Here is a 23006-nt window from a genome sequence, read left to right on the forward strand (position 1 = left end):
TTTACATTTACAAGTATATTCATCTAAATATGTGAGACTAGATCTTTTATAAATACCTCTGTGTCAGTCTCTCGTAATTTTTAGTGGCCTCATTCTTTCATTTGTGTTTGTTTCTTGAACTGAGACATAGCATACCTAGCAAAGCTCTGAAATCTAGGGTAGGAGTTCGAAACATGAAGAGGTGTTTGAATACGAGGACAACGAGCATGCTGTAAATGAGTAATGGATTGATTATAGGTTGGTTGAGACAGGAAGTACAGCTTCAGGGTGCAATAAATTGCTCAGGCTACCTAAGAGTGTTTAATAAACCTTTATGAGAACAAATAGTTCAAAAATAGCTATTATGTGCATGTTCTCAGTCGTCTTCAGCAGAGCTTGGGTGGTCCTTTAGGAAAGACCTTGTGGCCTAGCACGCATGCCTCTTTTGCCAGTTTCTTGTACAGTTAATGTGCCTGTTGAATATGTGGGTGTGAATCCAAACCTGACTTCCTGACCACATTATTATGCTTGAATTAATGAAGAAGAATAACAACTCTGGTTAAAAAGTTGCGCCGATATTCAGTCTTGACCAGTATTTATCCAAGAGCTTGAAACAGCTTTTCTTTTGACTATAATTGGGAAATTCCAATTTCACAAATACAAAGAGAACTTACATCCACAGATATTAGTGTTTATTTAACAGTATTTCAGATGTAACAGAATATACGAAACCATGTCCTTTGCTCGTGTATTCCAGCATAACTCCACTGACTTGATGACCTACTAAAAACTGCTTTATATACAGAATTATCATTCATGCTGTTAATTAACATCCACCTCTTTTTCTCAGTTCCACTCTGACTCTTTTTCCAGACTCATTAGAAACAAAGGTACGATTTGAATAGAACATTTCAAAAGAAGATCTCCTTATCTTCTCTTCTGGACCACACTGGGAAGAATAGGTAGAGATCTACCACTTCTTTGATCAAAAACATTATAAGCACACTTAAGCAGTTTTCAAAGTCCTTTTTGGGGTTTAAAGTCTGTACACATGTGGCTGCCATTCACACATCCTGAACTGAGATGGAATATGAAGGTGCATTATACGCTGTTCTAGAGCTTTCTCAGACTAGGCGAGTATATGTCAGCTTCTGTCTGCTGGATGTTAATTGTACTATGTAGTGATATATATGAGTTTTATAAATACCAAATCATTCCTTTTTACTAATGTGATTCTGAAGTACTATCGGAATATTAGATAGTCACTGCATATGGAATACATAACAGACTGAGATGGCTGGCCTTGACGGCTGGCCTCATGAGGCTTCCAGATGCTCTAAATAGATGACTTGAGCTGCTCAGACCATTAGGTGCTATACTAATCTTTACTCAGCTGGCAGTCACATCTTATTCCTGAGATGTAAAGCAAAACGGTATGTAAAACATCAGTGCAAAATTCAGCAGAGTTTTTATGTCCTTGCAATCAGAATACTGGGGTTGTTTTCTTTCTTTTTTTTTTTTTTTTTTAAAAAAAAAAAGAAGGAAATCATCTAAGTTACTTTTCACCTGAAATAAAAGATTTATTTTAGAGCAACAGAATTCCTGAATTCATTCCTGAGCATAAGCGTGCAGTTCTGCTGCCATGATGAGTCAATAGCTGGGAGTGCTTTTTAACTATTAGTGACGATCAGGTTCTCCTTTAATACGAGAATACACAGCTACCACTATTTGGAGTAGCAGTTCTGTACTGAAGACTGTAACTCACTGATCCTTTTTAGAGCCATCTTGGGCTCTCAATCCATATATTCAACAGTAAAACGAGAGGATACAAGCAGTAATAGCAAAGCTGACACAGTCACCATTTGTGCTAATTTAACTTGTCACGCTCACTAGTCCTGCAACGCTAGAGCACTAGCAGATTATTTGTCTAATGTCAGTTTTAGGTATAAGAGTATTTTTGTCTGAAAGCAGAGCTAAGCACAGGAAGGATATTCTAGCATTTAGGATGGCAGCCTGGATTTGGACAGTGTGGATTTAACTCTTTCTTCCAGAACCTATTTTAGATCATTTCCCTTTGTTGGAGCATCGATTCCGTATCTGTACAATACGGATGGTATTTCCCTGAGGCAAATTCTGTGGGACCTAGACACTGTGGGAATGGTGGCCATATGAGTACCATAGGAAGTAAACAGGACAACGTAGAGTATAAATATGTAGTTGCTTTTGGAAAGTTACAGCCTAAAGCAAAGCATACAGTCTGCAACAGACTCTTAGATAACTTCACTTTTGTTAGAGAGCCATTTTAATTAAAGTTTAGAACTTTCTGCTTCTTTCTGTCCATTTTTCTTCTACTTCTTTAGTTGTTGTGCCAAGGTATCCATGTGTGTTTCTTCCACTGTCATCTGGCTCATTCCCAGCAGATGCACACAATCTGTTTTGCTGTCACTGACAGGGCTCAGTTTATGGAAAGAATGTGACAGAACATGCTGCTGTAGTCACTTATACAGGATTCTCTTTTCTAAAAAGTAACTGAGAATAAATTAGTTATTTTTTTATATATATATATATTGTTCAGTCATAGGGTTATACCCAGGCTACTCTGCACCAGGTTAAACAGGGTATTTGTTTAACATCTTAGCTTTCTTTTTATTCCTATTTTTTAAAGTATAGATTTGCCAATAATATATATAGGAAATCATCACAACACAGCGACAGACCTCAGTTTCAAGTGGTGCCCGTTATCCTGGCATTCTGGAATAAATGTAATATTCTCAACTCTTATTTAGAAAATATTATGGTACTTCTTTTAAATTTTATATTTCAATTTATAAATATTGCTGATCATCCAGAAATGTGGAGTCTTAAGCATCCTGCGTGCCTATGAAGCATACAAAAGGATATTGTATAAGGGAGTATGTGTTCCTTCTAGCACAAAGTATTTGTCCAGTAAGAAGCTGAGTAGATACAAATAGCAAAATGAAATCTGACTATTTTGGACTTTGTTGTCTACAGAAAGAAACCTTTATACACAATTAACGTTACCACTTACTGTTGTGCTGTGGTAACAGCTACAGGTCCTAACAGAGATTAGGGCCTATAACGCATGATGCTGTGCAAATACACATTAATGGACAGCCTCCACCTCAAGGCATTAACATTATGAACAAACAGGGTAAACAAAGAAGGCAGAAGGAAAGAAAATGTGGATAGTTTTACCGTTAAGAATGTCTTGCAGTTCTCAGTGTTCAGTAGGAAGACTTGGTGTGTTAGTTAAACTTTATGGAAGGTGTCTAACCAACATAATACTGTTTATGAGGTGATGGGGTGTTCCCATTTTGTCTTTGCCAGAGGAAAGTTAATCAACAGCTCAAATTTGGTAAATATAATTTAAGTTACCACTTTGCTGCTTTCTACCTCTATCCCGATGAAGGCAGGGATGACAATAGCAAATTCCACACTGGGCTACTAAGGTTACAGCCCAAGCTGTTAAAAAACTGTTAACATTAAATATGCATGGGCGCACTAGATGTTTATTAAAGAACAGAATTTGTTTTACAAGCTGATGTTGCCTGTAATCCTATTATTTTCATCCTTAATGATCTAACATCTATCTTTGAATTATACTTTGTTCAGAGAGGTTGATGTCTCTGGGTGTTTTTTTTATCTAGAGCTAAAAAAAAAAAAATCTTTGACAGTGGCAATCTCCATTAATTCCCCAAATCAAAAACTAGTTTAATGAGTTTAGTGGCTTGGCTGCATTTGAAGTAACTGCATATATACATTAACATAAATTAAATACATCTACAGATATTTGATCAGTATTTTTAGGACATATTTTTAAACACTATTTCATTTTGGGGAGTGCTTTTATATACTTAAAACTCTGAATTTGTATTTTTGCACCTCACATAATTGCAGAGTTCATGTTATTGATAGGATATATATGTTAAAAAAGCTATCTAGAAATACGCTATAGTGGTTGACTGCCATGTTAGCTAGGCTTGTGGTTTTTCTGTAAAATTGTTTCCTATGATCATGTACATATATCTATACATATGTACATATATCTATATATCTGTGTGCTTTATATACAAATATATATGGTTTTCAAACTATGCTTGCATGCCTCTGGGTATGCCTTACACTGTAAATAAAACTGTCAAAATGTCTCTTCACAGTTTGACCTCATAAAAATAATCAGTCCATAAACACGTGGTGCTCTTTATTCACATATATGCAGTTACTATATAAAATGAAAGTCTTTCTCCTGTTGTTCTAGACTTACAGTCCCTCTATATTATGAGTTAGAAATATAGTATTTTCAGGTGGTTTTTTGTATGTACTTTTATAGTTGTTTGTGTATGCGGGTATGGGAGTGATATATATAAGCATCCCAAACATAACTTTTTCTTCGTTTTATAGACAGGTTAGATTAGAAGATGACTGTAACCCCTAGCTTCCATTACCATATTTTTAATATTATTTTTGTTACAAGCTAGATATTTCTAGGGTTTCTGCAAATAATATTGACTTTTTAAATTAGTCCTAAAATTGTATTTGGATGGGAATTATTAATATGTGTATCTCTAAGAGACAGATGTTTTCAGTGTATCAGTGATCACGCTTCATGTAAAAAGAAAGCTAAGAGGAAATAGCGTCTTCAAATGATTTCTTTTGCTACTCCTCTGCCTCGATTGCTGGGCTCAGTTCAACTCCAGAAGTATTGTTATGACTTAGCTATTACACTTTTAAGATCAAGATTACAACAGGACCAGCACACCTATTAGTAAGTCAGGCAGCGAGAAGCGAATTGGATAATTTAATACATTTATAACAAGGTAGATTTTATATCTTGATATATGTCACAAGAACTGATGCTTCTACAAACTGTCAGGAAAGAGGGCAAAGACCAAACAAAAGACTATGGAATGTAACACCCTCTCATTACATCAACCTGTATTTATCTTTATATTTTTTTAATGCACTTTGTTTTAAACTTAGGCATATTAATTACACTTTCTTTGTAAAAAAGAAAAAAAAAAAGCTATAAACTGAACTGCAGTTCAGTATAGAAATATATTCCTTTTAGATCCAAATGCTAAGCACAAGAATCTCAAATCTGTTTGCCTCATATTTCACGATCCTACTTGGAACCTGATATGGTAAAAACATGAAATTTGTACACATCCAGATTGGACAAATCAGATGATAAATTCCAAAGCTGAAGACATTCTATAGAACTCCATTCTGTAAGTTTACCAGTTTCAGGGTCTGTTTCAGACATCAGTGCTGATTTTAGCTGTAGATGTATCACAGGTGAGAAAATGTAAAGTCAAGACTGTTGGGTTTTTTCTCATTTTGTATGTAGCTGATAACTTCCATCCAAAAAAAAAAAAATCTGTATGGAAAGCTGATCAAGCAATTAACAGAAAAACAATAGGCTGGGAGCTGCTTTTCCATAGATGCTGCTGGCTTTAGTTTAGATAGAGTAGGGCACTTAGCTTTGTATTCCCCTTACTTTCATCTCTGTTGGATTGGGATGAGTATTTTCAGTCTCCCAGTAATGTTTCGGGTCTAAATATTGATAGTTACTTAAGTGATATTATGAAGATATCAGTGTATGTTCAGATAAACAAATATATAAATAGGTTGGTAAATCCTGTATATATTTGCATTTTATGATTTGGAGCACTGTTAACTGTAACTTACAGAACTGGAAAACATCATGAAAGGGATTAATTTGATTGCATTTTCTTGCTGTTCACAAGGTGGAACGGTATGGGCTTTTTCATTTGAAAATACTTTCCAGTGCCATGCCAGTAGCCTGTTTCCGATAGGGTAACCACCCTCTGTAGTGATATGAAGCAGATTTTTTCCCTGTATCAGCCTAGATGTGGACCTTTCATGAGCAGAGACAACCTATTTTTGTGATGTGAGCTGGCCCCAAAAATGTATTATTCATGGAGCAGGGCTCTTCACCAGTAATGATAGCTTGGATTTCTTGGGCTAGTACTGCCTCTAGTGAATGCACTGTTTGTTTGGGGAATTTTTTATTTTTAAAAATACACTTACCCTTTTTTATCTGTTTGTGCCAGGATGCAGGACCCACACATTACTCAAGAAGAAATTATACTTATCCACAATCTAAGAGAGAAGGGGACTGTCTGGTTGGAGTCAGAGTTGACCACTGACTCTTAAGTGGCACACAGATTTGGCTGTGGTATGCAATCATACTCCACCTACATAAATCTCATAAGTAGAAGTTGCAGGTATTTATATAGTGCAGGAGATAACTTAGAAATGATTCGCTTTGAACCCAATTATTATATATTATTATATTCAATGAACAAAAATGTCAGTAATCAATTCTCTGGTCGATTCTATTATGGCTTTCCAGTTCTGTTACAATTTGTCCTTGGCAAAAATACAGACAGTGCTTTAATTATGAATTTACTATTTTGAAGAAAATATTGTATTTTTGAATGTACTCTTCATAGTATTCAGAAAAATTAACCACATTAGCTGTCTTAAGATGGCTGAGGATGAAGCAGTCCTTTGGTAGTAGCACTTTAAGTTATCTTCAAAACAGCTCAACTGACAAAGCTATCTAATACCATATTAACATTTTTTAAAAAATTGGCAGTGTTATTAAGTTTTCAAATACACTATCTCAATAACTGTTCCAATTTTTTATTTCTGTTAGCTAAAAAATGTGAAAATAAGAACAGACAGATAGCTTTGTTGTTTCCAAAGTCTCATAATTCTGTTTGAGTTTGTTTGAAAACTTAACTGTTAAAATATGAAATGTAAGCAGCTGAAAATATAATGTGCATTATAACTCTCTGGTTGTGCAGATTCCTACTGTATAGAAAATGTCTCTGATGGGATGAAATGAAACTTCTGTCTTCGGTATTTTGTAATTCTTCAGTAGTTCTGAATTAGCAATATAAATTGCAATCCATCATATAAATCTATTTTTTTTAATGTTTCTATGACAGTGCATCGGTAGGAGGTAGAACTCAAATTCTGAAAAAAATTAAGTGCAAGAAAGTTCTTATTCAAATGATCAGTTAAATAATTTGCATCCCAATTAAAGTCATGCCCAGACCAGACCCGTTGGGCAACTAAAGCACTGAAGGATCTTGCTGTTTTGTAGAACAAGAAGAGCCAGGGCATTTCTGGAGCTGAGAAGAGAAACAGTTCATTACAAGAAGGTAAAGCAGATGTTTAAGAAACCTTTCAGCTTATCTCTTGGCAACAAGATCACCTTCAAATCTTCAATATTTGCTTTATTTTTATGGTGTATATCCATGTGGGGCATGCACGGCAAAGAATTTTTCTTCTCTTGTGCATAGAGCATATTTCCTATAAACAGAAGCTGGCTCATGGACAGAAAGATTATGTATTTATATTTAAAAAAAAAATGCAAAGCAGCAAGCTGATCTTTCAGTCTGTATCATCAAAAAGATGTTGTCCACTACTGCTTTCAGTCAGAAGTGCTGCACACAGTAGCTTCTCAGTAAATCAGGAAACATCTATGTGTGTAGCTGTTTCAGCATTACATTAAGCTAATGTTTTCCTTCCCTAAATACTACTGTTACATAATGCCACTGAAAAATCTTTTGACAAAACTGAAAAATGCTCAAATTGTTTAAACAAACTTACCTGAGAGATCCCTTCCTTACAAATGTCTTTTTCTGGGTGATTAGAGTTTGCCTAGTTTTGGTTTCTTTGCCTACCTTGCTTTATAAAAAATATATAAGCAGATTTGTACAGTTTCTATTCTGAATTGTTGGAGTGTGAGAAGACATTCTGTGAAAGCCATTTCTCCTCCTAAACTGGACTGTTGGTACAGGCGGTTGCACTGTCATCAAGGAAACTTGTGTTACCATCTCGTTAAGCTTTTCTCCCCTTTTCCTGAAGTCCTGTTAGCCCAAGAGAAACTCCATTCCACTTCAGAATATTCATCAAACATTTTCGGTCAATTTCCTGACATCCTGCAGTGCCAAATTTTCACTATGAAGTAGAGAACATTACAGAAAATGTTCGATACAAAAACCTTGGAACCAGAAAGTTTCTTCCTGTTTGTATGAAGCCAAGAAAAAGATCCATGTTATGAAAGTGTAATTTTGTAGCTTTTATGTGCGAAGCTGCTCTTAACAAGGTTTTGGGGACACAGTAATCTAAGTGAATTGTATGGTTGTGTTAAGGTAAAGGACCGAATCTTTAGCAGAGGATCTGAATTCTTTTCCCAACTGGTTCTGTAGACCTGCTGCATAACTCGTAACGGTCAGTTTGAAAAATCCTCATTTTCCTGTAAAATTTCACTAGTTACTTTAAGTCAGAACTGAAAAGTGGGAAGGGAAAACTTTATTATATATGTTATTTTATAATCAGTATACTATTTTCAGCAGCTTCTGAAAAAATAACACTTGTCATTTGAGAGCTGCAGCTGTTAGTCTGTTGAGACATAGAGGGGATGGGGCATATATTGAATTATTCATGAAGGCTACTGCTATAGTTGACAGAAGTTCATCAGCTAATTCCCCCACTTCATTCTGAACTTTCTTTCAAACTCGGTCAGGCTATAGTGGTACAAGCTGTTACTTTTAATAATCATGCTACTAGAAGTTTCCTATACTGTATACTTCACATAAGCTTTCTCTTTTAGGAAAGTTATTTATTGTTCATTGCGGGCTGACAAGTGCTTAATTTTGAATACTTTAATTCACAGATAATGCGAATAATTTGATACGCTTACAAGATGTAACTGTTATAGAAATGTATTAGAAAAAGTATGTAATGATGCTTTATTACCGTAATTCAATTTGATGAACCCATAACCCCTGACATTGTAGTTGTATACATATTTAGTATTTTGATGATTTAAGGACGCTAGGAGGTTTTGTGTGCCATTACTTACATTTTTCAGTTTATAGGCCAATTCAACATGCACAAATGCAAGGAAATCTTAGTTTGCACAAGCATGGGGAAATCAAGTACTTCATATTCCAAATGCTAAGCCTTATTTTGTTGTGCAGACTTCAATGATAAAAATATTTTATGGTTCTTCAAAGCAGTGCTGAAGTTCAAGGTTAGTTTGGCAGACACCAGAATCGTGTCATGAAGTGCGTGCTTGCGGTTGGTATTGTAGGAATGCCAAATATCAAAGACTTCATCCCAGTTTGAGCGATAAGGAGCTGTGTGCCTCTCACTCCAGGGATTCCACAAGTGTAGCTCTGTTTTCACACAGGCAGGATTGCCAGCTACCTCTGCCTCAGCCACAGCGAAAGCACAAATCTTACCAGTGCGTATTTGTTATCTTTAGGAGACTGCTCTCTCTTTTTACATGTCACTACACTCTGATTTGGGGGATTTGAGTGCAGTAGGAAATTGTAGTAGAAATTCTGCTGTCCACTTCATTCCCCTCTCCTCCGTGGAGATTTCTGCAGTGAATGAGATTGAAAAATGTCTTTTTAGTGATGTGCTTGATGCAGACAGTGCCCTTATTTATCCTGTGATGACCTCATAGCAGCAGCACATGCCCTCTTGATGGAGAGGATTATTGTAATTCTCTCCCAGAAAGGCTTCCAGCAGCTCAGCACTGTCACTTGCAGCCTGTTCAGAATGCAGTGACACACTCCCGTCCTGTCTTGAGCAAATATGATTGTCCCCCTTGTGCCTTAACTCATTTACTTTGTCGGCTATGAAGTAGCTGTTTGATTTTAAAGTTTGCTCTCTTAGTTTTGAAATCCTTAATGGTTTAGATCCTGGCTATTTTCAAGAACTCCTCCACAAATATCATCTTGACAGATATCACCACCCCCATAGCACATTTTAGGAATTTCAGCATCACATCTAAGGTTGGCAAGTTATGTCCTTTGCTGTGATAGGCCTTCAGTTAAGGAACTCCCCCAGGAAATCTGTCTTGAACCATATATCCTTATCAGAAAACATTAAAATGAAATTTAAAATTTTGGCTATTTAGTTTTTCTCTGTTATTATTTTTCAGCGTAATACCTATTAATACCATATTTATTATGGTTGCTTTCAATAATTCTTGTTGTAGTTGTTATTTCAAATTTTCTTGTTTCCTTATTTGCGGGATAATCTCAGCATGTTAGTAGTGTAGTTACTGATAGTAACTTCTTAAAGATGAGTTTCACGTAGCACAATAAGACTACAAGCTTTTCTTCCATGTTAATGTGTCAATATAATTGCTTACTAAATAGAACACACGGGCCATTATTACATTTAATATATTTTAAAAACTGTTTTTGAATCTTTATTCCTCTTCCTTACAGGAGTTGTTCCTTTCTTGTTCCCATTGTGCGATCTAAGTCACTAGGCTTCAGTTGCACAAAGCTTTAGATGGAAAGGAATTCTCGTCTTTGTTTGCTTGTCTTGCAGTCTGTTTGTCTTGCTACTTCTATTACAGCCCCTGTAACTACAGTGAAATGTTTACAGCCGTGTTTATATTGTGCTTAATTTTCTCTATTGATGATAAAGTAGGCCTGTGTTCAAAGAAGCTTAGACTAGATGCCAAATGTTGATGGCTTCAACAAGGTCAGATGGATCCTACACTTTTGGGCATTCATAAAGTACTTTGTGCAATACCTAAGGCTTTTTCCTTCACTGCCGTGTCTGCATTTTCAGTCTAATAATAAATTGCATTTTTCACACCTGAATTCAATTGTGGAATCAGTTGGGACACTTGTTACCAAATTGCTCTGAATACTGTTCCATGCATTGATAGAACCATCTTTCACCTGAATACAGTGCCCGTATTTACCTGCACACAGCTTGTATCCACCAAAGGTTTATGAACGGCATCAAGGATTTGCTTTTGCATCACTAATGTACTCATTGATTTCAGATTTTCATTGGCTTGCTTCACTCATTGGGATGCAGTAACAATGTCCGTGATTTCATTCATATTAACCGTTACATATGTACTTAATTTTAGGTACATGAACAGTTCTGCAGCCTTCAGTGAACTATTCAAGTGTTTCAAATTAGGCATATACATTCATATTTGTGGCTTTGGGGCTACAAGCCATAGTACTGCAAAAACTTACACATTTGTTCAAGTTTACTATTTTCGGGTGTTATACCGATGTCACAATTGTTTTCATCAAGTTAAATGCCGCCCCATTAAGCCTTCATTTGACTGGTTGGTGTGATGGTGTGCTTTTAAATTATTTTAAAACCTTTGAATTTTAAAGTGTTCTGTGGATGCAAGTTACTTAAATAGTCTGATTAAATCAAAGATCAGAATTCAGAACATTTTCTAGAGTGTATGTATTATTGCAAAATGAAACCTAGTCGGGGGGTGGGGTGGGGGTGAGGGTGGGGGGGGTGGAAGTTGTTGGTGGGGTTTTTTTTCTATAATCAAATTTTACAAATTAGTTATTTCCGGAAGAAAGACGGAAATGGAGGAAGTTGACATGCATACCTGAAGCTAACTTCATTATATTTAGACCTTTCTAAATTTAACTTCAGTGCAAACTCCTTGTTCTGCTAGGTCAGCGAAATCAATGATTTTTTTAACCTGTTTTTTTGCCTTGTTATTTTTAGTAGTGTTCTGATGGATTACAGTCAGTGAGAATAACAAGGAACTTTTTAGCTGAAAAAATTCTTGAAAGAGTCCAAATGTATTGCATATTATAAGCTGGGAATTTACAAATGCTCATTACTGGATAGTCTTCAGGGTAACTCTTACTCTTAATCATTAGGCCTTGAACCACAATCCCAGCAGAATATGGTGTTTTTAATAACACTGGTTCCTATGAGCAAATTTTATTGTGGCATCGTGGAATACCATGCATTCTTTTGCTTTATGATTTATTCTCCCTAGATACAAAAATGTAAAAGAGATGTGTTAATCTATTTTTATTCAAAGTACAGAAATAGCTCTGTTACAGTTCAGGGATTGAATAACCAATATGAACATACTACTTGTTCTTAGTCATGCTATACCTGATGCTCATGGTAAGAATATTGATCATTACAGGTACTGACGTGCAGCGCATTTTACAGATCATTGCTAAATAATACGTTGTTCTGTTTCAGACTGTTTTCCCAAAACGCTGTTGTAAATCAAAAGCATAAAATTGCTACATTAAATAACAGGTAACATGCTTCAATGGTGGTTGCAACTGTGTACTAGAAAAATACAGTGACCGGACTCAAAATTATCCTTAAAGAATGGGAATAATTTATATGATTTTTCCCTCTTGATTGGATACTTAGGACACTGTTCTTCAGGGATTTATGCCCTACATATGTCTGAATTTATACAACTAAAAAGAAGTGTGTCAGAATGCAACATTTATCTCTAAATTGAGGGAAACTGTTCTTCACCTACCTGTTTCTCAGCATGCAATTAGAAACTAGCCGTTATGCAGTGCAGAAAGGAGAATCAAGGCAGCTTAGCTTGCTTTTCTGGCACTTACCAGTCCATGGCTGATAACCCAGGCTGACTGTGACCTTGGCAGCATTGCACAAGTAATCCTTGTGTGAGGATGAACTGTTCTTGAACAATTTCTCTAACAGAGTAGACACAAAAAAGCTTTCCTATTAACAAAGGAATGCATATTTTCTTTTTCCTTCTTATCTTGAAGAAATGTATTTAAACAAGCTGCTGCCCAGAACCTCCAATTCTCTGTTTCTCATTTTGTCTCCGTCCTTTTTGTAGAAACCTGGGACTTGATGGAGTGCATAAGTAGAGGTTACTTCTGGAGTCTTCTCCTGTTGTTAATTTTGACAAGTTCAGATGGTGTTGTTTAGTGACCTAAAGCTGGAATATTACGTAAGAATGAACAAGGTGGCAGCGGGGACATAGTTTTAGTCTACTGGCATAAGAAAAACTAAAATGATGAACTTTTCCCCGTCATCAAAGAAGTTGCACTGCTGCACACAGACAAAGCAGAGGTAAAGGGAGTCATGCCGTGGGCATTACCATGGGTTCAGACACTAAGATGGCAGACATTAGATAAGTCAGATGACTGAACAAATCGGAGCTCTTCTGTTACTTAAATTTCTGTGTATTTGATTCTAATGGAAGCTTCATCTCTTCAGGATATTGCATATAAAGTTCATTTACACTGCGGTTTTCCTTAAAAATATATGTGAGAGTTGGAATATTATTACACATTTTCAAAGTGTTTTCCTTTTCCATTTTATGTAACTAATGCATTTATCTTTTATGGATGGCAAAAGGGAAATAAGATACATGTGCATGGATGCAAAAAGTCAGAACGGAGACTTCAGGCTATAATACAATCAAGGGAACCTGCTTCATAATCTGAGATCAAATCATCGATAAGCAGCAAGAGATTAAAAGTGAACTGAAGTTGTAGAGTGTATTTTCTGAAGGGCTGTGCTACAGCAAATCTTTAAAAATAATTTTAGATTTACTGAAGGCAGCAAGGGCAAAATGTTGTACTACAGCATCACCAGATTTTCAGTTACAGGGAATACGCAGTCAGTCTTAAAATGCAAACTATGAATTTTTTCATTATTACCTAGCTGGCAGAAGAGAAGAATGTAGAACTAAATTACTTATTGTTACTGATCGTTATGAACAGGGAAAAATTAAGAGGACACCGCAACAGGTGCACAGCATTGCTGAGATGAGGCACCATTTCCACGCAATGCACATATTTACCCTTCACACTTCTTGGTTTCATAATGTGCGTGACACGTAATCCTACTACGCAGATACAAACCCCACAGCCATGACAGTGGGCCAATTTTCTGCAGTAAAACATAAAAAGTCATGCAGTTAGTCAAAAAGAATGTGACAGTTTATGTTAATATTCATTCTGTAGTTCACAAAGGATTCAAGTTTATAATGCTTATTAAAAAATCAATCTCACAATAGATATTGATTAAAATATATGTAATTACTTGCTAATGATCTTAATGTACTGAGTAAATTGTGTCGTATTTTTCACAAGGTGCTTTTCTTTCAGTGAGACTAGGCATGTATTATACCCTGTTTACACTTAATTTTAGGTCTTACTGTATTCCACAATGATTTTTATCCTGTCGAGTGGAAATCTCCATGCGTTTTAGCTGAAATAGGGCCAAAATTTGGGGGGGTGTGGTGGGGGGGGTGGAACCCCATAAAAGTATAAATAAATATATCACTATATTCTTCAATGCAGATTTAACAGCAAACTGGAATCTAAAACGTCCTTCCTAAATTTAATGATAAGTGATTTTATTTGACTGAATCTTGGAGTCTGTACCTTAGAAAATGTAAGATTAATTTCTTTAATTATAGACTTTTCAGGCTTAAGAAGTATCTTATTGCTGATAGCAAACATTAAACAATCTGCTCCAAGTCAGTGCTGGCATTTGACAAAAGTGGACTGAGACTCAGCCTTGGAAAGAAGATTTGCCCTTGGAACTGTTGTACACAGAATGCTAAGAAATTCAGGCTTGCACTGCAGCACCACCTTTATCAGGTTTAACTACTTTTGATTTTTTTAAATGCATTTGAAAGACAGTTGAATTCAATCAGCCAGGGAAACGTAACACACTAAAATACAGTCTGCTTTAGAATTCGAAGGTTTTTCTTTTTTTTAATAGGATTCAATAGAAAGTAAATTGGTGCATATGCTATAATTTTTCTTCAGATTAGTCTCAACTGATCTCAACGTCTGTACCGTGGAAAGTTACTATTTCTGACTGATGCGTCTGTCCCAGGACTGCCGAGCTACAAGTCTAACCTATGGCATTTTTGAGGTCCTTCGACACTCTTAGTCCAATTGCAGGCAGAGTCTGACCACATGAAAAGCTGATGGTGTCATCTGTTTTTTGTGGCAGACACTTAAACACAAAGTAAGCCTCTGACATCATGTCTGATTTGTTCAGAATTGTTTGATATGTTGCAGATACTGCCTTGTAAAGACCGACTTTAGGCTAAAGCATTGCCTATCCAGAATTTAAGGAAGTGTTGAGATTAGCTGATAGCTATCATTCTCCCTTATCTAGACTTAGTTTCTGATATTTTCTGTCCATTCCTCTGTCAATATGTTCCCTCATGTAGGGTTCCTTAATATGACGCATAATAAGAAGGAACAAATAATTCTTTTGTGGTTTATTTTTTTTCTTTTTATGTTCATATTAAAATCAACAAGGCTAAATGCCATTATTCCATGCATTGTTCCAGGAGAGCAGGCAAGCAAATTTAATACCCGTAGAAATTTGCCTCAATTCAGTAAGCAGCTATGCATGTGTAGAAGAACATTCCTTCTGTCATTTTCAAATGATAGAATTTGTAGGCAATTAAGTTTTCAGGAATTTCTCAACCTGTTTAATCACATGGACAATACCTAAATCATGTATCCCCTATCACTGGCAAGAGAATAAAATCTCTACACCAAGAATAGCTACCCTGTATGTGACAGAACACTGTTAGGAAACACGATCTATTAGTATCAATAATAGAAGTGCCTCCAACATTATCATATTATAGCACGTTATAGTATCTCTCCTGGTAATTAGTAACATTTCTGCTGATCACTGATTTCTGATTCATCACAATGGGAAAACTTCTGTTCTAAGAAGTTCTTGTAGGAAGAATTGATAATAGAGATGGTTTCTTACTTAGCAGACATTTTTGGTCTCTCCATCTAAAAAAAAGTGTAGAGAATTTGTATGTCACCTATAAAACTTAATAACTGGGGAGTATAAAAGAAATTATATACAATATATAAAATTCCATCTTTGACTAGATTAAGCTGTAAACATATTTAAAGAGAAGGAGTCTTGTTCCTCTCTGCCTACATAGTATTTTTTGTGTGGAGAACTTTCTGTTCTGTCTTTCGCATGATGCCAAGTCAGCAGCGTAGAGTGGACTTTCATGTCCTCTGTGTATGCTTCTTTTTGATGCATTCCTATTTTACTAAGAACCTGTTTCATAGAGACTGCCACTCCCTGTTTCTGAGCAGTAGATCTGGCCTTCTGGTTAAAAATTGTATTTCTTGGTAAATTTTGGTCATCCAATTTAAGAGTCACACAATCAAGACATTTCTTCTCCCCCAGCCCCCCAACCTTTCTGCCACTGGAAGTTGGGCATTCTAAACATTTTCCACCAAATACTGAGATTTGACATCTCCAGGTTAATATGAAATTGGGGCATTGATTTTTTAAGAAATAAGTGGTATGTTTGCCATGAAATGCAATCAATGCCATAACACTACTAAAATTAGATTAAAAAAAAACAGGCTACTGCACAAAAAGTCTATCAAATTTCCCACAGATCTGGTTGAAAATACCACCACTAAAACAATTGTTCTTCAGATACTTGTTTTCTGTGAAAACTTTAAAACAGTTAGAAATGGGTTGTTGAAAACAGTGAGTACTAAAACCAGTTTCCAAGAGAAGTTGACCTTATTTAAAAATAATATATATTTTTAAAAATCGTATTAATAAAGATCTCCACACCCCAGGGACTATGTCACGATTTACTCCTTGGCCTGTTTAAGACTGAATTATGTCCACCAGTTTGATTTATATCACTCCGTTTGCAAACTAATGCAGTTATGCTATTACAACTTTTACAGGAATGTGTGTTTCTGCCGTTGTGATGAGAAGAGCTGCCCTGAATGATATCAAGCTGTTCTTTCTCTGATTTATTTGTTGTGTACAATTCTTAAGAAAATATTATCAGTTAGGTTAGGTTTATTCAGACCGCACTCAAGAATTAAGTATCATCATTCCTTTAGGTTCAGTCCATGGTTTTCTTTCATGGCATTGCTTTAGTCATCCATGAGATGGTATTTCCAAAAACTCCATGTTGTAAACAATTTTATCTGAGAAGAGGAAATGTAGATATTAATTTCATTGGAGTTTTTGGATGCAAAATGTTCATGTCTTCATTAATCTGAAAGGAAGTTCTTCTATTTCTTCTTTCTGTATTACTTTTCTGGAAAAGCTGGTAAGAGATGAAAACTTTGCTCGCTTCAGACGTGATGAGATTTCTATTACTGAAAATGCTTTCTGATTGTATAGTATGAAATAGGTCTCTATACAACCCATTGAAGGGAAAATGTAAGAAAGGAACATGATTAGTTCACCTGACTCTGAAAACAAAGGCATGGTGAAACGTTAACACTTCTAACAGGACAAAACATCGCCACCAAGTCTGTCGAAACCAAAAAGCAAAGAATGCCTTCTTCAACTGCATTAGAATTTATATGGGCAGAATAATGATCCGAGGTGGAATTTGGCCAGGACATTAGACATAATTCATGCTGTAAAGATTGTCATGAAATATTTAATGTTCTCTGTGATCAGGATCTTGGTTTTGCTATTCAGTTGTAACACACTCTTTTTTGTTAGCACAGTGCTTTCAAAACAGCACTGGTTGAAATCTCTCTAACTTCATGTATTACCTGCACATGTCGGAGGTCTTTTGGTAACTACAGTTAAATATGTAAAGGAGTTCAGTAATATCCTGATATTCTAGTTATGAATCAAGGCTCATTATTTTACCTGTTACTTTTTGTACCAGAGAAGCTTATAGGAGGAGACTATCTCTGTCCTGAAGAATTTGCAGTACATAAATCTGACCCAGCTTGACCCTGATTAGCTTGTGAGAATCAACAGGATCACAGCACGTGCTGGTTTGACTGCAGCGACTCAGGGAAGTCTCTCTTTCATTAACCAGGGTGACCATATGCCATACAGGCTAAGAGTAGTTGACACCTCTTTAATTGAGGGTGACAAGTCTTTGAAAAGATGAACATCTAATCTCACCCGCTTATATGACAGAAGCACATGGCACTGACTGAAGGGTTGAGGAAATGGGCAAATACTCCGCTGCATGCACGTCTGTCTTGATATGGAATATGTTTTGTCTGTGGCAGATGCAGAGCCTGCTTAATTGTGAAGAAACCCTTAGGGTCTGCTCCAGGTAGTGCCAGACCCTCTGCCCTTGCTGCTCTTCTGCTTTTCATCAGACAAGCCATGTTGAGCAGGGTGGTCCTAAAATCCTGCGCTTGAAATCCTTCCAATGCTTGCCTATCATGGGCATGACGCTGAATGTCACAGTCAGCATACTTTTTGACCGGTGAAGGGAAACAAGTGATGCACTGGCTTCACCGAAATAGCAAAAGAATGCAGGGTGTCCATGCCTCCATGCTTTTTATAAGACAAGGTATTGTACTGTTAGACTGAGAGCTACCAGTACTGTACGCACCTGAATCCAGACCACATTTTTTTGCTTGTGTCTTGTCAGTGGTTATTTCTACAGAACCATGCAGCAGTGAGCTTTCCAGAAACAAGCTCATGTAGATTTGCTACAGGCTTTGTTTATCCTTGCAAGAGGTTTCAGCGGGAGCTACAGACTTACTAACGCATGGCTCTCATCTGAAGAAACTGCTCTGGGAACTGGAACAAATTATCTGGGAATCTAACATCAAAGGATCAACAGACAACAAAATAAATATAAAAATAAAGATTTTGGCCTAAAAAACAGGCCCAAAACCACACTAAACTTAAAACCCAGCAAGAGAGTTGCTTCCATCTACTGGAGCCAAGAAAAAAATGACAACTGAGCAGCAAGCTCCTCTAGCATGGGCTATAAATCAGTTTGTTCCTGTCTCAGGCTGCTGGTGTTGAAAAGTAAAGCCATGAGCTGGTATGGGAAAATGTTGGATGATTAAAATGGCTTGAAAGAATCCCTTTAAGTTTTCAGTAACTTAGAAATTTTAACAGCAAAAGCTGTAGTTGTAAAGTTCTTAATTTATACTTGAACTTATTCGGTGTATTCTACATTTGTTTCATGCAAAATTGCAAAATGGAGCCTTTGATTCCTCAGTGGAATCATACAAGACTAACACCTTTGTATTAACATGCCTGGTACGTAGTCATTATTGTTGTTGTTATTATTATTATTATTATTTACTTTGAAAGTTTTGTGTTTCATTTTATGATGCTTTGTTACTGTATAGCATTGCTGTAACCTATGAGGATTTATAGCATTCCACATCATGGTAACTCATCTCTCCTCTCCAGAACCACCCAGTGGACTCTTCAGAGACACTGAGAAGCATCAGCATATTTTTCCTTTATTTAAACAGGATAAAGCCATAGAGATGTATGGGTAAGACCATATAGAGACTGCAGCCTTGATACTAGAGTGGTCTTGGACGTTTAATATAAGAGTCTCAACTTTTTTCCAAAGTCTTAGTGGTTAAAGTAAATAGAAAAGTTGCCACTAACTTCCATATGCACAGAAGCAATCAGAAAGTGGGGTACTGTTTTCAGGAACTCTGTTTCCAAGCTCTCCAACCAGATTTTTAAAATAATAGTAAAAAAAACTGTAACATCTTGAATTATTTTATGACATGCCATCAATATTTCCATTTAGTAGAAGCCATTACTGACTCAGATGGTTTTCACTTCTGCAGCACAATGTGGATAGTTAGGATGATGAACATTTTTAAAGTATTTCATCATGCATATTTTGTTAAATCTCAGGTTAAAAAAAAGAATCCTGGAGATTTCTTAGAGATATTGTGATAAGTAAACAGCAGATCAATTTGATACTTATGCTTGGAAAATATGTTGCTTAATAGCAGTGGAGTGATACTTACTTGTCACTTATGCATCTAATTGTGAAATTATCTGATTTTGCCTATGAAGAGAGGAAATTTAGGTTTACAGACTAGGAAATCAGTGTGACACAATATTTCCTTACAAAGTAGAATTTGCTTTTAATTATTCTGCTGTTACTGTTAGCAGCAGTTTTTTAAAGCAGATTTGTTATCAGGAATAAATACTAAATTTGAAGCTGGCTTATCCAAAACATGTAGTTGTATTCTAAACAAAAAAAGTATGAGAAAAAAAATACAGTTCTCACATGACTCTTGTTTGTTGTATCATTTGTTAAGTACTACTTGTTTTGCACCTTGAATTTTATTATTCCCAAACTGCCTCTAGGGCCAAAAGTGTACTTTCTGTAATAGACATAACAATGTAGTTGATATGGAAAGGGTTTTGTCCAGTCTTTTTGTCTATTCATTGCAAAATGGAAATTAATCTCTTTAGCTTGAGGCTGCATAGTTTACTATCATTAGTTGGGGACAGTCAAAGACATGCGAAGTTTCAATAGTAGAGAAGCCTTGGGATTTTCAGCTATTTCTGAGATCTTAATCAAAAGTGTTACTGATTGCTTGGGAATCAATGAACACACTCCTGAGGAAAAAAAAAGGCAGCATAACCTTAACATTATTCACAGTATTTTGTGACAATGGGACAATGATTCATAATGATTATTTCTTTATCTTAATGTAATGTAGTGTAGAATATTAAAAAACATTAGGAATTTTTGCTCCTAGGAAATGGGTCAGAAATGTTCAGTGCTTTTGATCATTTTGAGTCTTACACACATGCATAGCTTTAAACACTTAAAGAGTTTTCCTTCTGACCTCTCATCATATTAAGTTTTAGCGTATTCAGAAATCTGAGCCTATTCAGGGCTTTTGAAACCATAACTTTAAAGTCGCCGGATACTTCAGTACCAATATGATAAGAGCTGTTTTAAGAGAATTAGCTTTGTGCTGATGACACAAACTACAGCATTAATGGAAACAGCATTTCTGAATCATTGAAAGATTTTAGAGGGGAGAAAAGACCTTTAAAAATCATCACACTGCATTTCAGGAGAATACTATCTCCGTTATATTGTTCTCTGTTAGCATTGATTAAAATTTGTCCCTGCTTTTATCCATCAACATAAAATTGTATTTAACTGAATAGGGGTTAAAGCATTTTTAAAAATACATTGACGAATGTCCAGTCAGACTACTGAGTTTCAAAACTTTGTTTTTCTTGGGTCTCTTTCAAACAGAAAAGAGGAAGCACTTCCTTTTACAACACGATGTCAAGACAAGGACACACACACTCACATATGCACACACATACAAACAAGGTACTATTCAAATTGCCTCAGAGTTTACTGACTGACACACAGGATCCTAAATGAAAAATGCAGGAAAAATGCATAAGGCTTGTAAAAAATAGCAGCTTAATTATGCAGTGTTTCAGTAATAAAAATATTGCTGTGCCAAATATAAGGAATAGAGATTATTGTTCTGAATAGGCATCACAGTCAGGGTTCTGTGTTAATAAAGCAACAGGCTTCATTTTCCACGCATATATATGTGAAAACTATTTTTAATCAATGTATTTATTTAAAGGATGGTTGCAGGCTACATTCAGATCTCATTTTCACCAAAGTAAATGTGAAATAATGGAACTGGCTGCAGTGCAGCTTTACTCAGGGAGGGCATTTGAATAGCTGGGATCACAGGGTTGCCCCTGGGGCTATAGTACACAGTTCCACAGTACTGTATTTTTTGTAGCAAGAAGGACGTGCTGTGTTTTCAGAGGAATGTCTTGACAACAAAGTGCATCAATGAAGGCCACCTCGCTCACAATGAAGGTCTGTCTTTTAAAATAGCACTAAAACAAAATAACGGTTGTGTTTTGGCAAGGGTCTTAACTATTTACAGCACAACAGCCAGAACAGTAAGTAGTGCTTTAGTACCCGAACCTCCCTAAGCTGTAACTCCAAACCTGGAGGAAATACTATAATCAGGGGCGCTTTTTTTCTGTAGGTTTTTTGTGTTTTGTTTCGTTTTGTTTTGTTTTGTTTTTTTAATATAGTATCCATTATCAATGGAAACATTCAGAAATCCAGAGTGATACTTCTTTTTAAAATGCAAAATTTTGATTTGTGACAGCTGCATTGGATCTTTAATCATATATTATCTTTATGGGAGCCTTTTTCTAACATATGTTAATTGGCTGTTTTCTGTGACAAATTATGAGCTCTTACTTTGATGAGGTTCAATTGCAATCATGTTGGAGTTGAGTATGTAGAGTTTCCAGCCCCCGCTGGCTCCTTAAACCACTACAAACATCTGCACGTCACTGCAGTGCTGAGTAATGGCAGGATTTGGGTTGATCTGATTTCTGTACAGATTTTTTTCCACAGGATATTTTCAGCTCTTTGCACTAAATCTGCTACAGGGTTTGCTGTTTTTAGAAAAGAATGATCTAAAATTAACATCTTGTATGGGATTATTAGAATACAATGAGAAATAATTTGCAGCACAGTATACTGAAATCTTTTTTAATCTTCAGAAATTTCAATGCACTGTTAGAAATTCTCTGTCAGCTGTTATTGCATATTACAGTTCAAATTTACCATGGTCATATAGCATTTCTGGGAGTAAAACTGTTGCCTGCTTTTTGAAGTAATTTTTTTTTTTTTTTAATTCCTAAATGCAACATTTGCAAGTTCTTTAAAAATGAATTCATTTTACTTCTTAAGAAGTGGTTGGCATCACTTTAATTTCTAAAATTTTTACAAAGAAAAGTGTGTTTCCCAGCTGGACAGGAAATGTATCCAATTATGTTTTACATAATCTTGCACATCTTCCTGTTAGTAAAGAAAATGTTGCACTGACATTTAGTGTCTTTCTATCTTTTTTGTGTTTAAGGAATATCGTGCTTACATTTGTAGGGTTCGTAAATTAAAGAAATATAGAAAACATTCACCACAATGGAAGTAGTATTGCTTTGAGCTTTTTTTACTTGTTACTTACTCTCGATGATAATTGTGCACATAATCTTATTTTGTACAGCAATTCATTAGAAATATTGAGACAGAAAATGTGTGCTGTATTTTAATATGTTATTACTCAAAGCTGTACTTAGGGTCAATGTGCAGAAATATGAAATCTTACATATTTTAATACAGAGAGAGCGGTCTGGTCATAAAATGGATGGAGCATCATCTTTTCAAAAACTGTGTCAAACAATATCAATTACATTGCAATTAATTTAGCAGAACACCACACAGCTCAGCTTTGACCTAAACCAAATGGCGGTGGATAAATCTGTCCCATTTGTTCTTCAGAGAAAAGATGGGGGTTAAATTTCCAGGCAGGTGTTAGAGTTTAGAATAAGAAGAGCCAGATGTGTATGGAAGCTACTTTGGT

At 35.8% G+C, this 23006-nt stretch overlaps 1 protein-coding gene across 12 annotated transcripts in view; it reads left to right on the forward strand.

The window, feature by feature from the left end:
• The window catches only part of MEF2C (myocyte enhancer factor 2C), a 142245-nt gene that overhangs the window by 24921 nt on the left and 94318 nt on the right, over positions 1-23006 (forward strand). The window contains exon 1 of one of the 12 annotated variants that reach the window (XM_082497084.1): positions 6177-6199. The exons of 10 other annotated variants lie outside the window; for them this stretch is intronic. The gene's annotated coding sequence lies outside the window, so the exon portion shown is untranslated. Of the gene's footprint in view, positions 1-6176; positions 6200-19022; positions 19100-23006 lie in introns of those variants that run through there. One more of the 12 variants, XM_082497083.1, reaches the window with a different exon arrangement.

The sequence above is a fragment of the Vanellus vanellus genome (genome assembly GCF_965231255.1).
Source record: "Vanellus vanellus genome assembly, chromosome: Z".
Classification (NCBI taxonomy): Eukaryota; Metazoa; Chordata; class Aves; order Charadriiformes; family Charadriidae; genus Vanellus; species Vanellus vanellus.